The sequence below is a fragment of the Manis javanica genome, chromosome 9 (genome assembly GCF_040802235.1).
Source record: "Manis javanica isolate MJ-LG chromosome 9, MJ_LKY, whole genome shotgun sequence".
In the NCBI taxonomy this organism is placed as follows: domain Eukaryota; kingdom Metazoa; phylum Chordata; class Mammalia; order Pholidota; family Manidae; genus Manis; species Manis javanica.
In genome coordinates, this window is record NC_133164.1 from 77,403,818 (window position 1) to 77,421,284 (window position 17,467).

Genomic DNA, 17,467 nt, shown 5'->3' on the forward strand with positions numbered 1-17,467 from the left:
TTGTTCTTAATACATTCTCTGTTATTTTTCTTTTTCTTTTTTTCTTTTGGTATCATTAATATACAATCACATGAGCAACATTGTGGTTACTATATTCCCCCATTATCAAGTCCCCACCACATACCCCATTACAGTCACTGTCCATCAGCATAGTAAGATGCTATAGAGTCACTACTTGTCTTCTCTGTGCTATACTGCCTTCCCTGTGCCCACCCCATATTATGTGTGCTAATCGTAATGCCCCTTATTACCCTCCTCCCTCCCTTCCCACCCACCCACTTCCCCAGTCCCTTTCCCTTTGGCAACTGTTAGTCCACTCTTTGGTTGTGTGAGTTTGTTGCTGTTTTCTTCCTTCAGTTTTTTCTTTGTTCTTATGCTCCCTCCACATGAGTGTAATCATTTGGTACTTGTCTTTCTCCACCTGGCTTATTTCACTGAGCATAATACCCTCTAGCTCCATCCATGCTGTTGAAAATGGTAGGATTTGTTTTCTTCTTATGGCTGAATAATACTCCATTGTGTATATGTACTACATCTTCTTTATCCAGTCATCTATGGATGGACAATTAGGTTGCTTCCATTTCTTGGCTATTGTAAATAGTGCTGCAATAAACATAGGGGTACATATGTCTTTTTCAAACTGGACTCCTGCATTCTTAGGGTAAATTCCTAGAAGTGGAATTCGTGGGTCAAATGGTATTTCTAGATTTAGTTTTTTGAGGAACCTCCATAGTGCTTTCCACAATGGTTGAACTAGTCCCACCAGCAGTGTGGGAGGGTTCCCCTTTTCCCCTTTCTCCACATCCTCACCAGCATTTGTTGTTCCTAGTCTTTTCTATGTTGGCCATCCTAACTGGTGTGAGGTGATATCTCATTGTGGTTTTAATTTGCATTTCCCTGATGATTAGCGATGTGGAGGATCTTTTCATGTGCCTGTTGGCCACCTGAATTTCTTCTTTGGAGAAGTGTCTGTTCATATCCTCCACCCATTTTTTAATAGAGTTATTTGCTTTTTGGGTGTTGAAGCATGTGAGTTCAGGTAGAGAAGATGGATTCAAAAGCAGATTAGGTGAGGTAGAGAAGATGATCAATGGAAAAGAAATTAGAGAACAGGAATACAAAGAATCTAAGGAAGAGAGAGAAAAAATGATCTCTACAAATGAAAGAATATTAAGAGAACTCTATGACCAATCCAAATTTGGGATGTTACTCCTTGTCAGATATGTCATTTACACATATATTCTCCCATACTGTAGGATGCTGCATGGTTGTATCTTACATGAAGTTCTGCAACAGGCAAACTCATCTGTCAAAAGAATTTAGAACTATGGTTGTGAGGGTGTGAGGAAGAAGCAGGAACTGAGTACAAAATAGCAAGAGAGAACTTTCTGGGTTGATGGCTATGTTCCATGTTGACAGGCACATGGGCTATATGTACATATGCACTTGTTAAAAAAACAAGTATTAATCTGCATTTCACTGAATATAAACCTTAATAAAATCTCTCAGAGGGGGGAAATAAAGCCAAGAATGGTAAGGATGAAATACACAGGTGACTGTGATCATGAGTTATAAAACTGTAGGCCTTGCTTTTCAAATATTGCTACTCCCACCTTTAGGGTCAACCTTCTCCAACCCCAGTGCCCAAATCACTACAAAATGAAAGACTATTTCCAATCTTTCCCAAACAGAAGCCTGTGGCCGTTTCCTATGTAAAAGAGTGATTTCTCTCCAGAAATAATTTTTTAAATGTTACTTTCACAATATCTAACAAAAAGTATTAAGTTAAAAGTGTAAAGCAAAAAACCACATATCTGGATTTTTACTTTGGAAACAAAAACAATTATACCTTTGAGAATGAACATTATTTCATGTAAAAAGAACAGTTATGACAGTTACAAATGGGTTTTAAAAAAGATTCATAAAACTAGACTGAAAATTAACAATGTCTTTAAAACATTCACTTTCCAAAGAACAAGAATATACATTGTTCTTAAAACAGTCTTTTCTGCTTATGTACCAGTATTTATCAGCACACATGGTGAGAATCACTCACTCATGCAAAAGGACAAAGCAATGCAAGTAGGGAAGAAAGGCAGATTAAAGTTTCCCAAAAATGAGCTTTTGTGAATAACTCTAATGGTTTTTTAAACTTGATAATATCTACACAGAAAAAGGCCTATTCCAGAAAACCAAGAGGTTGCTTAACTAGTTTTACAAGTTGAACAAATTCAGCATTTTATAAATGTTCTTTATTATAAGTACCAGGCTAAAATTAACCAGCAGCAGCATTTCCTTGTTTTTATAGCTTTTAAAAATAATCTGCAAACTATTTTTAAAACTCTCTAACCTAAATCTCTACAAGGGAATCCAAATACTGATTTATTAATAATGGAACACTAACCAGTATTATCCTACTAATGTCAGTTTTGTAAGCAGTATTTGCACACACACAGTACATTCTTGTTCTTCAAATGATGGGTAAAGAAATGTTCTCAGAATAAAAGGCCAAGAGGGTCCAGATCATTCACAATGACGAAGTGCCCCAGGCCCACACCAAAGTATACCATGAAGTTTCAGTGCCCAAGGTAATAGATAGATGCTAAAAGATTTATGCTGGGAAGAGAACAGAGTAAACAACTTAAAAGTTTCAGGACCAACCTGCCAACAGGGAACACTGGAAACTTCAAGAGAATAAAGGAATATCTTCCAAACTTTGAAAGGAAATTATTTCCAGCAACCATTCCAGTGGATAGGTACAATGAAGGTATTTTCAGACACACAGTAGCAAGGAATATATTTTCTCAAGAATCTCAATAACTGTTGATGCAGCCCAGAAGAGCAGCAAAGGAAGCCACAGAAAAAGCAAGATTGTGACCAACTCATGGGGACACAGTCCACATGACACAGGAGAAAGAAGAGGTCACAAGGATGGTGGGATTTATAGATATTTGAATATTTGGAAAAGAACAGTAAGATCTAGTAAAGAACTGCTAGAGCTTTTGGATAAATTTGTCATAAGAACAGAGCAAAACAGCAAATAAAAGTAGGACACGACCAATTAAGAATGGGTCTACTCAGATTCAGAAAAAAGATGGCAGAATGAGAAGCGAGGCAGAAATCTCCTTCCAAAAATACATACAATACAAAAATACAGCAAATGCAACTAATCCTAAAAGAGTGACCAGAAATAAGATTGCACCACCCAACCTTCATCTGAGAGAAGAGAACATCTCATAAAAAAGGGATTATGAAAAGACAGAAGAACCTTGTTTAACCCCAAGTCCCTCAAACACCAGAGAGAGGGCTCAGTGAAACTGAAATCACCAATCTTCTTGAAAAAGAAATCAAAATAAAGTCATAAGCATACTAATGGAGCTACAGAAATATATTCAAGAGGTAAGGAACAAATTCAAGAGAAAGGTAGACACATCGAAAAATACAACAGCTGAAATAAAACATACAATAGAGGGATTTAAAAGCAGATTAGGTGAGGTAGAGAAGATGGTCAATGGAATAGAAATTAGAGAACAGGGATACAAAGAACATGAGGAAGAGAGAGAAAAAAGGGTCTCTACAAATGAAAGAATATTAAGAGAACTCTATGACCAATCCAAATGGAACAGTATTCGGAGACCAGAAAAAGAAGACAGAGAGAAAGGGATAGAAAGTGTCTTTGAATAAATAATTGCTGAAAACATCCCCACTCTGGGGAAGGAAACAGTCTCTCAGGCCATGGAAGTCCACAGATCTCCCGACACAAGAGACCCAAGGAAGACAACACCAAGACATATAATTATTAAAATGGCAAAGTTCAAGGACAAGGACAGATGATTAAAAGCAGCCAGAGAGAAAAAAAAAGATAATCTACAAAGGAAAACCCATCAGGCTATCATCAGACTTCACAAAAGAAACCTTACAGGCCAGAAGGAAGTGACATGATATATTCAATGCAATGAAACAGAAGGGTCTTGAACCAAGAATACTCTACCTGGCAAGATTATCATTGAAATTTGAGGGAGGGATTAAACAATTCCAAGATAAGCAAAAGGTGAGGGAATTTACCTCCCACAAACCATCTCTACAGTGTATTTTAAGAACTGCTCCAGATGGAAGGGATCCTAGGGCTAAACAGCTGTCACCAGAGAAAATATAACGACAATAAAGGAAGCAGGCCAATTACTAACCAAATGCAAAATTAAATCAGCTACCCACAAAGTCAGTCAAAGTACACACAAGGAATACAGAATATGATATCTGACATAAAAAGAGTGGAGGAAGAAGAAAAAGAAGGGAGGGAAAAAAAAGACTCTTTAGATTCTGTTTATAATAGCATAATAAGTGAGTTAAGTTAGACTGTTAGATAGTAAAGAAGCTGCCATTGAACCTTTGGTAACCACAAATCCAAAGCCTGCAATGGCAATAAGTACATATCTATCAATAATAATAATCACCCTAAATGTAAATGGACTGAAAGCACCAATAAAAAGACTTAGAGTTAAAGAATGGATAAAAAAGCAAGATCTATATGCTGCCTACAACAGACTCACTTCAAACCCAAACACCTAGACAGACTAAAAGTGAAGGGATAGGAAAAGATATTTCATGCAAACAACAGAGAGAAAAAAGCAGGAGCTGCAGTACTTGTCTGAGACAAAATAGACTTCAAAACAAAGAAAGTAACAAGAGACAAAGAAGGACATTACATAATGATAAAGGGGTCAGTCCAACAAGAAGATATAACCAATATAGGAGCACTGAAATATGTACAACAAATACTAACAGAATTAAAGGGGTAAATAGAATGCAATGCATTCATTCTATGAGGCTTCAGCACACCACTCATTCCAAAGGACAAATCAACCAGACAGAAAATAAGTAAGGACACAGAGGCAGTGTACAACACATTAGAACAGATGGACATAACACACATCTACAGAAAAATCAACCCAAAGCAACAGGATATACATTCTTCTCAAGTGGACAAGGAACATTTCCCAGAATAGATTACATACTAGCACAAAAAGAGCCTCAGTAAATTCAAAAAGACTGAAATTGTACCAACCACCTTCTCAGATCACAAAGGTATGAAACTAGAAATAAATTGTGAAAGAAAACATAAAGGCCCATAAAAGCATGGATGTTTTACAACATGCTCCTTAGTACTTAATGGATAATAACAAATTAAAACAGATCAAGCAATAGATGGAGACAAATGAAAACAACAGCTCAATGCCACAACCTCTGAGGGATGCAGCAAAGGCCCTAGGAAGAGGAAAATATACAGCAATTCAGGCCTATCTCAAAAAAGAAGAACAATCCCAAATGAATAGTCTAACTTCACAATTAATTAAACTGGAAAAAGAACAAATGAGGCCCAATGTCACTACAGGGAGGGACATAATAACAATAAAAGAACAAATAAATAAAATTGAGAGGAATAAAACAATAGAGAGAATTAATGAAACCAAGAGCTGGTTCTTTGAGAAAACAAACAAAACAGATAAACCCCTAGCCAGACTTACCAAGAAAATAAGAGAGTCTACACACATAAACAGAATCAGGAATGAGAAAGGAAAAATCACTACAGATACCACAGAAATACAAAGAATTAATAGAGAATACCAAGAAAAATTATATGCTAATAAATTTGATAATCTAGAAGAAACAGACAACTTTCTAGAAAAATACAACCTTCCAAGCCTGACACAGGAAGAAACAGAAAATCTGAACAGACCAATTACCAGCAAAGAAGTGAACTGGTAATCAAAAACTACCCAAGAACAAAACACCTGGACCAGATGGCTTCACCACTGAATTTCATCAGACACTTAGAGAAGAAATAATACCTGCATTCTCCTTAAAGTTTTCCAGAAAGTAGAATAGGAGGGAATACTTCCAAACTCCTTCTACGAGGCCAGCATCACTCTAACATCAAAACCAGGCAAAGATACCACCACAAAAAAAGAAAATTACAGACCAATATCCCTCATGAACATAAATGCAAAAACACTCAACAAAATATGAGCACAAATTCAAAAATACATCAAAAAGACCATACATCATGACCAAGAGGGATTTATTCCATGGATGAAAGGATGGTACAATATTTGAAAATACATCAACAACATCTACTACATCAACAAAAAGAATGACTAAAATCACATGATCATCTCTATAAATGCTGAAGAAGCATTCAACAAACTTCAACATCCGTTCATGATAAAAACTCTCAACAAAATGGGTATAAAGGGCAAGCATCTCAACATAATAAAGGCTATTTATGACAAACCCATAGCCAACATCATACTTAACAGCGAGAAGCTGAAAACTTTTCCTTTAAGATCAGGAACAAGACAAGGATACCCACTCTCCCCACTTTTATTCAACAGAGTTCTGGAGGTCTCAGGCACAGCAATCAGACAACACAAAGAAATGAAAGGCATGCAGACCAGCAAGTAATAAGTTAAACTGTCACTGTTTGCAGATGACATGATACTGTACATAAAAAAACCCTTACTAATATCTGAATTCAGCAAAGTTGCAGAATATAAAATTAATACACAGAAATCTGTTGCATTCCTATACACTAATGATGAACTAGCAGAAAGAAATCAGAAACACAATTCCATTCACAATTGCATCAAAAAGAAAAAAATACCTAAGAATAAACCAAGGAAATGAAAAACCTATACCCTGAAAAGTACAAGACATCCTTGAGAAAAATTAAAGAAGACACCAGTAAATGGAAATCCTTATATCCCATGGCTCATGGTTATGAAGAATTAATATTGTCAAAATGGCCATCCTGCCTAAAGCAATTCACAGATTCAATGCAATCCCTATCAAAATACTGACAGCATTCTTCAACAAACTGGAACAAACAGTTCAAAAATTCATATGAAACCATAAAAGACCCCAAATAGCCACAATAATCCTTAGAAGGAAGAATAAAACCGGGTGGGCGTGGGGGTATTACGCTTCCCAACTTCAAACTCTACTACAAAGCCACAGTAATCAAGACAATTTGTTACTGGCATAAGAACAGATCCATCGGTCAGTGGAATAGAATAGAGAGTTCACATATAAACCCACACATATATGGCCAATTAATATATGATAAAGGAGCCATGGATATACAATGGAGAAATGACAGCCTCTTAACAACTGGTGTTGGCAAAACTGGACAGCTGTATGTAAGAGGATTACTGTCTAACTCCATACACAAAAGCAAACTTGAAATGGATCAAAGACCTGAATGTAAATAATGAAACCATAAAATTCTTAAAAGAAAATATAGGCAAACTCTCTTGAATATAAACATGAGCAACTTTTTCATGAACATACCTCCTTGGGCAAGGGAAACAAAAGCAAAAATGAACAAATGGGATTACATCAAACTAAAAAGCTTCTGTACAGCAAAGGACACCATCAGTAGAACAAAAAGGCATCCTACAGTGTGGGAGAATATATTCTTAAACAACTTATCCGATAAGGAGTTAACATCCAAAATATATAAAGATGCCTCAGCACCCAAAAAACAAATAACCTGATTAAAAAGTAGGCGGAGTACAGACACTTCTCCAAAGAGGAAATTCAGATGGCCAACAGACACATGAAAAGATGCTCCACATTGTTAATTATCAGGGAAATACAAATTAAAACCACAATGAGATATCACCTCACACCAGTTATGATGGCTAACATCCAAAAGACAAGGAACAAGTGTTGACAAGGATGCGGAGAAAGGGGAACCCTCCTACATTGTTGGTTGTAATGTAAATTATTTCAACCATTGTGGAAAGCAATATGGAGGTTCCTCGAAAATCTAAAAATAGAAATACCATTTGACCCAGGAATTCTACTTCTAGGAATTTACCCAAAGAAAACCAGATCTCAGATTCAAAAACACATATGCACCTCTGTTTATTGTAGCACTATTTACATAGCCCAGATGTGGAAGCAACTTAAGTATCCATCAGTAGATGAATGGATAAAGAAGAGGTGGTACATACACACAATGGAATATTATTCAGCCATAAAAAGAAAACATCCTACCATTTTCAACAACATGGATAGAGCTAGAGGGTATTATGCTCAGGGAAATAAGCCAAGTGGAGAAAGACAAGTACCAAATGATTTCCTTCATTTGTAAAGTATAACAATGAAGCAAAACTGAAGGAACATAACAGCAGAAGACTCACAGACTCCAAGAGAAGGACTAGCGGTTACTTAAAGGAGAAGGGTTAGATATAGTGGGTGGGGAGGGAGGAAGAAAGGGAATGGAGGGGTGTTATGACTGGCACACATGGTTGGGGGGCGGTGTCACAGGGAAGGCAGTACAGCACAGAGAAGACAAGTAGTGATTCTGTGGCATCTTACTATGCTAATGGACATTGACCGCAATGGGGTGTGGGGGGGACTTGATAATATGGGTGAATGTAGTAACCACAATGTTGTTCATGTGAAACCTTCATAAGAGTGTATATCAATGATACCTTAATAAAAAAAAAAAGACATGACCATTGACTCTAAGAAAAAGAAAAAGATAGATGAGAAAATGAAATTGCAGTCACTGCCTGGCTCAGCACTACATAATATTTGTCTAATCATCACATTGAAAACACTGAATACTGATTTAATCAGACATGTGACAGGCACAATTACAGTAAGAGGCCTGAGGGCAGAAAACTCAGGTAATGATGTAAGACCTAAATCCTCACCTACCATAATGCCTACTGAATAGACAATGCTTAAAACTGGTATCTTAAGAAACAGCAGTTTATTATTTATAAATAAGGAAATAAATACCAAAAAAAAATAGCTAAAAAAAAACCCAACTAAGTCTGAGAGGGATGCAAGAATGAGGCAGAGAATAGCATTTTCCACTGGAAGTCTTTGAGTATACTGCATGGGGGGTCCCCAGGGCCACCCACTGGCTCAGTGACTCACCAGAAGTACTCAAAACTCAGCACACAAACTCATCACTAAGAATTTTTACAGTGAAAGGATACAGAGCAAAACAGCAAAGGAAAAGGCATATGAGGTGAAGTCAGAGGAAACTAGGCACAAGCTTCCAAGACTGCCCGAGTGGAAACACAGGGGCAAACTGAAGTCTTCCAGCCACAGTAACAAAGTAGTATGTGATGGGCAGTTCCTTAGACTCAGAGCCTAAGGTCTTTATAGATCCTGATCATATAGGCACCCTCTGCCTAGCATGTACCAAAACTCCAGACTCCCAGAAAGAAAGCAGATATTCAGCATAAACCACCTCCTTTACAAATAGTTGAGGCACAATGAGCCACTCTTATCATTTACGAAAAGTTTTATATACAGTGGGGAACTTTACCAGCCAAGGGCCAACCTTGGGAACAGGTCTTTCCAAGGACAGCAGTCTCAGGCCTGCTGTAGTATTGCTGTACAGTTTGTGTTTTATTTCTTAAACTATCCTTATGAATTATTCTAATAAAATTTTACAACATGAAAAAATAATGTCTCACAAAAAATTGAAACTGATTAAGGAAGACACAAGTAAGCAGAAATCTATCCCATGCTCATGGACAGGAAGAATTAATATTGTCAAAATGGCCATCCTGCCCAAAGCAATTTACAGATTCAGTACAATCCATATCAAAATGCCAATGGCCATTTTCAATGAAGCAGAACAAATAATCCTAAAATTCATATGGAACCACAAAAGACCCCAAATAGCCAAAGCCATCCTAAGAAAGAAGAACAAAGCTGGCAGTATTATGTTCCCAGACTTCAAGCTATACTACAAAGCTATAGTAATCAGAACAGTATGGTACTGGTACAAGAACAGACCTGTAGATCAATGGAACAGAACAGAGAGCCCAGAAACAAACCCACACATATATGAACAATTAACATATGATAAAGGAGCCATGAATATACACTGGGAAAAAGACAGTCTCTTCAATAACTGGTGTTGGAAAAACTGGACAGCTACATGTAAGAAAATGAAACTGGATTACTGTCTAACTCCATACAAAGAAGTAAACTCAAAATGGATAAAAGACCTAAATGTAAGACATGAAAACATAAAACTCTTAGGAGAAAACAGGCAAAAATCTCTTGAACATAGCACAAGCAATTTTTTCCTTGACACATCTCCTCTGGAAAGGGAAACAAAATAAAAAATGAACAAGGGGGACTACATCAAATTAAAAAGCTTCTGTACAGCAGTGGACACTATCAGCAGAACAAAAAAGGCATCCTACAGTATGGGAGAATATTCATAAACAATTTATCTGATAAAGGCTTAACATCCAAAATACATAAAGAACTCATGTGCCTCAACACCAAAAAACAAATAACCCAATTAAAAATTGTTGGAGAACCTGAACAGACATTTCTCCAAAGAAATACAGATGGCCAACAGACCCATCAAAAGATGCTCCATGTTTCTAATCATCAGGGAAATGCAAATCAAAAACAATGAGATACCACCTCACACCAGTTAGAACGGCCACTACCCAAAAATATAAGAAATAACAAGTGTTGGCAAGGATGTGGAGAAATGGAACCCCTTAAATACTATTAGTGGAAATGTCAAAAAGTGCAGTCACTGTAGAAAGCAGTAAGGAGGTGCCTCAAAAAACTAAAAATAGAAATACTACATGACCCAGCAACACCACTTTATGAATTTACCTGAAGAAAACAAAATCCCTGATTCAAAAAGATATATGTACCCCCATGTTTACTGCCACATTATTTACAATAGCCAAGATACGAAAGCAACCAAAGTGTCCATCAATAGAGGAATGGATAAAGATGTGGTACATGTACACAATGGAATGTTATTAGCCATCAAAAAAAAAAAAGAAATCCTGCCATTTGGGACAACATGAATGGACCTAGAGGGTGTTATGCTGAGTGAAATAAGCGAGGCAGAGAAAGACATATACCACATGATTCCACTTACTGTGGAATACAAAAACAAAACAAAACAAAATGAAGAAAATATCAGTAGACTCATAGACACTGAGAAGTAACTGGTGATTACCCTGGGGGAGGGGCTGAGGTGGGTGAAGAGGGAGAGTGAAGGGGATAAAGGGACAGAAAAGTTCTTAATCATAATATAAGTCGGTCACAGGGACAGTAGTGCAGCATGGAGAATATAGTCAGTGATTCTGTAACATCTTCCTATGTTGACAGATATTAACTACACTAGCAGGGGTGAGGATTTAATATGGGTAATTGTTGAACCACTGTGTTATATACTTGAACCTATATAAGACTGTATATCAACAATACTTCAATTTAAAAAATAAAGAGAAAAAAAACTATTGGAGCTAATAATGAGTTTAGCAAATTTACAAACAGAAGTGGAAGACAGGAAATAAATTGTGTATCTACATACCAACAATGAGCATTCCAAAAGTGAAATTTTTTTAAAATTCCATTTGCAATAGCATCCAAAAGAACAGGAAGAAATGTAACCAAGGAGATGAATGACTTATACACCAGCAACTCCAAAACAATGCTAAGAAAAAATTTTAAAGACCTAAATAAATAGAAAAAACACTCCTTGCTAATGGATTAGAAGACTTAGAAGTGTTAAGACAGCAAAGTATTGCTGTATCTCAAAGCAATCTATAGATTCAATGCAAACCCTATCAAAATTTCAAGTCTTCTTCACAGAAATGGAAAATCTGATCCTCAGTTTAGTATGAAAATGCAATGGGTCTTGAGCAGTCACAAAAAAATAATGGAAAAAAAAAAGTTGGAAGACTCACACTTCCAGGCTTCAAAAGGTACTACAAAACTAGAATAGTACTGGCATTAGTATAGACATATAGACCAAAGAGATGAAGTTAAGAGTCCAGAAATAAACCCAAACATCTGTGGCCAACTGTCAACAAGAATGTCAAGAATTTTCAGTGTGGAAAGAATGGTCTCTTAAACAGATGAGGATGAGTCATTTGGATTTCCACATGCAAGAAAATGGACTTATCTCAGACCATATACAAGAATTCACTCAAAATGAATCAATACCTAAACATAAGGATTAAAACCATAAAACTCTTAGAAGAAAGCACAGCATAAATCTTCTTGTCCTTAAATTTGGCAATGGGTATACTTAGATATGATACCAAAATTGTAAAAAACAGAAAGAAAAAATTAAAAACTTGTGTACATTAGAGGGCATTATATATAAGAAAATAAAAAGACAACCTACAGAATCAAAGAAAATACCAGATCACCTATGTGATAAGGGTTACCATTCAGAATATATGAAGGAACTCTGGCAACAACAAAAACAAACAATCCAATTATAAAATGGGTACAGGACTTGAATAGCTGTTTCTCCAAAAACTATATACAAACAGTCAAAACAAGCACATCATCAAATAAAACCAACAATGAGGTAACATTCACACCCACTAGGATTTCTAAAATTTTAACAACCTGAAAATAAAAAGTGATTGTATAAAAGTGGAGAGATTAAAATCCTTATGCTGGATAGTGAAATGGTGTAGCTGCTTTGGGAAACAATTTGGCAGTTCCATTTTATGTTTAAAATGTTAATCATATGATCCAGCAATTGTATTCCTAGGTATATACCCAGAAAAAATGAAAATACATCCATGCAAAACCCTGCACATGAATTTTTGTACCAGCATTATTCATAAGATTCATAAAGTAAAAACAACTTAAATGTTTATCAACTGGTGAATGGATAACTAAAACATAGTATGACAAAACAATAGAATAGTATTCAGCAATAAAAAGAAGCAAAGTCCTGATAAGTGCTACAGTATGGTTGAACCCTGAAAATGTTATACTAAGTAAAGGAAGTTAGTCACAAATGATCATATACGATTTCAATTACATGAAAGTCCAGAATAGGCAAATCCACGGTTGCTAGTAGAGTAGTGGTTGCTAATGGGTGGGAACAGGAGGAAAGGTGAGTGACTGACTATGAGTAGGTGGTTTCTTTTTTGGGGTAAAGAAAATGTTCTAAAATTGATTGTGGAGATGGTTGCACAACTCTAAATATGCTAGAAACTACTGAAATGTACACCTCAAAAGGATGAATTTTATGTACATAAGTTGTATCTCATAAAGCTGTTACATAAGAAAAATAGTAGGCTCAAGTTTTTGCCACGTTATATATCCCTCCCTTATTCTTTTATTACCCCTCTGCTAACTCTTCTTTCCATTCTTCCCTTCATATCTAAGACGTGTTTATTATTAAAATAATCTACGTTTGATTTCTCCACTCCCCCATCTCCTATTAACTCCAGTTCACTGTAACTTAGCTCCTTCCCCAAATGGTAGCATTAAGTAGACTGCTACAAAACCTCTCACTTAGTTGTCAAGTTCATTAGACTTCTAATAATCCTTGTTCCTCTAATATCAAGTTCTCAAAGCACTTTAAGTACAGCTTCCCTTTTTTATTTTTATTTTTCTGGAGAGTCAGCTGTATAGCTAAGTATAGCTTCTTTCCGAAATGATCCCATTTGGGTTTCTATGACATTTTCTCATGATTTCTCTACAGCTCTAAACACTTCGGAATTTCCCTATCCAGTTCTTCCTCTATCTGGCTTTAAATGTTACTGTTCTCCATGGCCTATTACGAGAACTACTTAACCCTCCATCAATAAACTCTTCCTATGTGATCTTACTTAAATCAAAGGTTTTGGCTACCACCCATTAACAGCCTGATAACTCATATCAAGACCTCCCTCCTGTATTCCAAACACCACACACTAAATTCTGTAGCAGATTTACACCTGCATATTTTATATTTGACTCCCCCTCAACATATCCAAAAGCTAAATATTGTTTCTCCCCAAATCTGCTCCTCTTCCTGAATTTCTCTCAGTAATACTTTACCATTGTGCATTCAATGACCCAAGTTAAAATCCAAGTCATCTTATCCTACTTTCTCTCTCACTCCCCAAACCTATTACTGAATCCTATGAATTCTATCTTCTAAATATTTGTGCTATTAACCTACTCCTCTCTATCTCCATTGACACTACCTTAGTTTAGGGCCATATCTGTCACCTCAATTACTACAAAAATTCTTAACAGTCTTTCTGCATCCTCTCTTATCTCCCACCATCCCTTCTGAAATCTATACTCTACAATACCAGAATGATCTTTCTAAAATGAAAACCTGATCATGACCCTGGATTAAATTAAAATCCATAAACTCTATTATATCTCTAGAGAAAACATTGTAGAATACTTAGAATGGCAGGGACCTACCTGTGCAGCCTCATCATCTACTACTTAACAACTTAAAGCCAGTGCACCAGCTGTACAGAACTTTCCATTCTTAGTGTTCCAAGTTCTCTCTGACCCATCATGTCCAACCTTCCCTCTGCCTTAACTTCCTTTCCCCTCATTTTCTGCCTCAGTCATGCCTAAACTTTTTTTAAGTTAAAGGACATAAAGTACCTAATATAATGCTTGATACACAGCAGAGAGTTGAAATGGGTTTAGCTGGTTTAGGCCCCTCATCTTTATCCTGTCTCAATGGCTTTCACGTTTACAAGATAAAGTCGAAATTACTTTGTATACAAGACTACCCATAATTTGGTCTCTGCCTACCTCTCCAATTTCATGTCTTTCCACCACCCTACATCCTTGCTGGCTATACTTGCAAACCTTACAACTCCCTGTGTAAGTTTAGACTCCCATGTTTTGCTCACACTGTTCCTTCTACCAAAACGCCCATCCTTTTTAAGCCTGTATACTTACTGTTTTTAACCCCTCCTATACCTACCTTTTCCTTACTACTGCCCCCTTACTCAATCTCTCCCTCTTTCCCTGACAAAACTTTTACCTCCTTTGTGCACCCACTGCACCCACCCCCACATACTTTCTGCAACAAGAGCAATCTTAAAAACAGACTGTGCTTGTTGACATGTCAAGTAAGAGATAAAAGTTTTACCACCCTGAAGGCAGGGGCACTGTCCTATCCATACGTAAGTCCTCTTCAGGTGGCAGAGTACATACTACACAATAATTCCTTAATATTAAATCATCTGCATTTTTCCTTACTCCTAACTTACTAGCATAAGTTTCTATCAGGGATTTTCTTTAAAAAAAAGAAAGAACATACTTTGGGGTTACATTCTGGACCCAGTCTCTCCTTGCAAAGTAAACAGGTACACAAATACAACTGTACAAATTAAAGTTAATGTGCATTTTCTGATTTCTAAATTAGGGAAGAAATGGTCCCTGAAAATCTAAAACAAGAAATACTGTTTTGAGAATAGCAAATTAAGTTATGTCACATTGCTTCAAGGTACTTTGTTTAAAAAATTACTCCTCAATTGTTACTGTTAAACTAGCCAACCCAGCTTAAACCTATGGGTCACTTTGAAAAGTGGGAACCATTCTACTAACTTCCCACCTCTCCGATTACCAGTACAGCTTAAAGCAATTACTCATTTTCGGGAAGATATCTGAAAAGAATTAACAAATCATCAAGGTAATTCAAAAAGCAGAACGTGAGGTTACCTTTCTCATTCACGGTTCCATTTATTCATTTAGAAGTGCTGCCTCCATAATCACCAAACCAAAATAGGCCTGTTCCTTACCACCACTGAAATATTTTTGTAAATAACTGCTAAGAATGATGGAATGCTACCCAAAGTGCTGCAGTATTTGAACTTGCCCACTCCATTAAACAAAAATTAAGAGAAAGCTTTCCTAATGAGGTGAGATGGGGTGTTCACGCAATGTTCAAGCGACTATACTTCTTTTCATGCACATTCAAATTATCCTGAATTAATTTTTTATTATCTTCCAGAAGTCTATTAAGCCTTAGGGTGGACAGGCTGCTTGGTAAAGAGGGAGGCTCTGCAATAATGAGTATCAAAACCTGAAACTGCGTAATTACTTGAGATGAGACTGAGGTGTGGAATAGTTTGTAAAACCTGTTTCACTCACAACGATAAATCAAAAGAAAAAAAAAAGACCTCAGTAAGGGCATTTCAGTACGAGCAGACTTGAAACTGAGTTGCAAAAAGAATTCTCATCACTACATCTGTCCGTATACTCGCACTAAAACCTGAACTAAGGACCGCAGTGCCCACAGGAGCCCCACTGCTTCCACGCCAGCGGTGGGGACCATGAACCTTTTCCTAGTCACTGGCAAGCACTGGAGACGAGACAATATTCCGGATGCATAAAAATAGTGTGATTACATAAAAGACTGAGTGCCCTCTCTCCATTCCAGTGTGCCCAAGAGCTGCCCTAAGGCCTGGCCGACTCAAGGGGGGAAGGGCTCGGTTCCTGACCCTCCTCCAGACCCCGAAAGCACCAACTCAGAAACGCAGAGGTGCTGAGCAAGGCCCGGCCGGCAAATGGGAGGAACGGCCAACAAGGGGGCGAGAACTGGGGAAATGCCTACAGGCAGGAACCGCACTAGGCGCAGCCACGCCCCCCACTCCCCCAACTTCAGCGCCGCACGCCGCCTGACAGACAAGGCTGCGAAGTGGTGCGGAGAGGGCTCCCCGGCACGCGGGGGATCCGCCACGACCCCTGCATGCCGCCGCTGCCCGCTACTGACCTGTACCTGCCGCCGCGCGACCGCCCGCCCCCGTCGTCTCACGCTCACACTGCCGCTGCACCCCTGGACGACCTCGAGCGCCCCATTCCCACTCCGCCCCAGCCTCCGCCTGTTTACAATGATTGGGACAGAACAGGACGAGCCGGCCCAGAGCGCACGCGCATTCCCTCCTCCCGCCGCAGCCCACTTCCCGGGTCCTGCTCTCTGCGCTTGACGGCTTTCGCCCTCGCGTGGAGCACGCTGGGAGACGTAGTTCTCGGAAACGCACCGTCCTTTCTACTTGAGGGCCCATTGTCGAAAAACACACTACAACACCCAGGAAGCATCGCTCTTCTCTCGGCCGAGGGGATCGCTGAGGCGACTGAGGGAGCGCGCGAGAGAACGCGCCGCGCTAGTGCCCAGCGGGCGCCTGCGCAATTCCTGGTCTTGGGGGACTGGGTGGGACGTAATCCTACCGTGGTCGAGTAAATCAGTGAGGACGACTTTGGGGCAGCACCAGTGGTGATGCTGACATAGTCTTTTCCACGGCCTGGTCAGCCTGTTCCTCATCTTCCGAAACGCACACCTTTTGTGCCTGCGGGCTTCAGTCGTCCCAACCAGTTAAACCAGCCTCGGAGGCCGGCCCAGCCTGCTGCTGGGTGGGGGCATCTGCCCGACCTTGGGCTTGGTGGAGACTTTTGCGGGGAGCGGGGTGGGAGGGGGAAGCAGAGGGTTGATAAAAGAGAGCACCGTGAGCCTCTGAGGATTAACGGGTGTAGAACTGCATTGGGACCCTCCTCAGAATTCCTAAGTGGGTGTTGATAAGGGCCAGCCTTTGGTTCTTGGGAGCAGTGGGACAGCTGTCTTATCACTTCCCTCTTTGGCTCATCATTTACAAAGGAACAGCTGTGTTAGAACTCCTCCGGAGTTCCT

General features: G+C 38.5%; 1 protein-coding gene across 1 annotated transcript in view; it reads right to left on the bottom strand.

Moving 5' to 3' along the window:
• RALBP1 (ralA binding protein 1) overlaps positions 1-16,713 on the bottom strand; it is a 59,064-nt gene extending 42,351 nt beyond the window's left edge. Inside the window, exon 1 of the mRNA XM_017672243.3 lies at positions 16,556-16,713. The gene's annotated coding sequence lies outside the window, so the exon portion shown is untranslated. The remainder of the gene's footprint in view (positions 1-16,555) is intronic.
• Between the last annotated feature and the right edge of the window lie 754 nt (positions 16,714-17,467).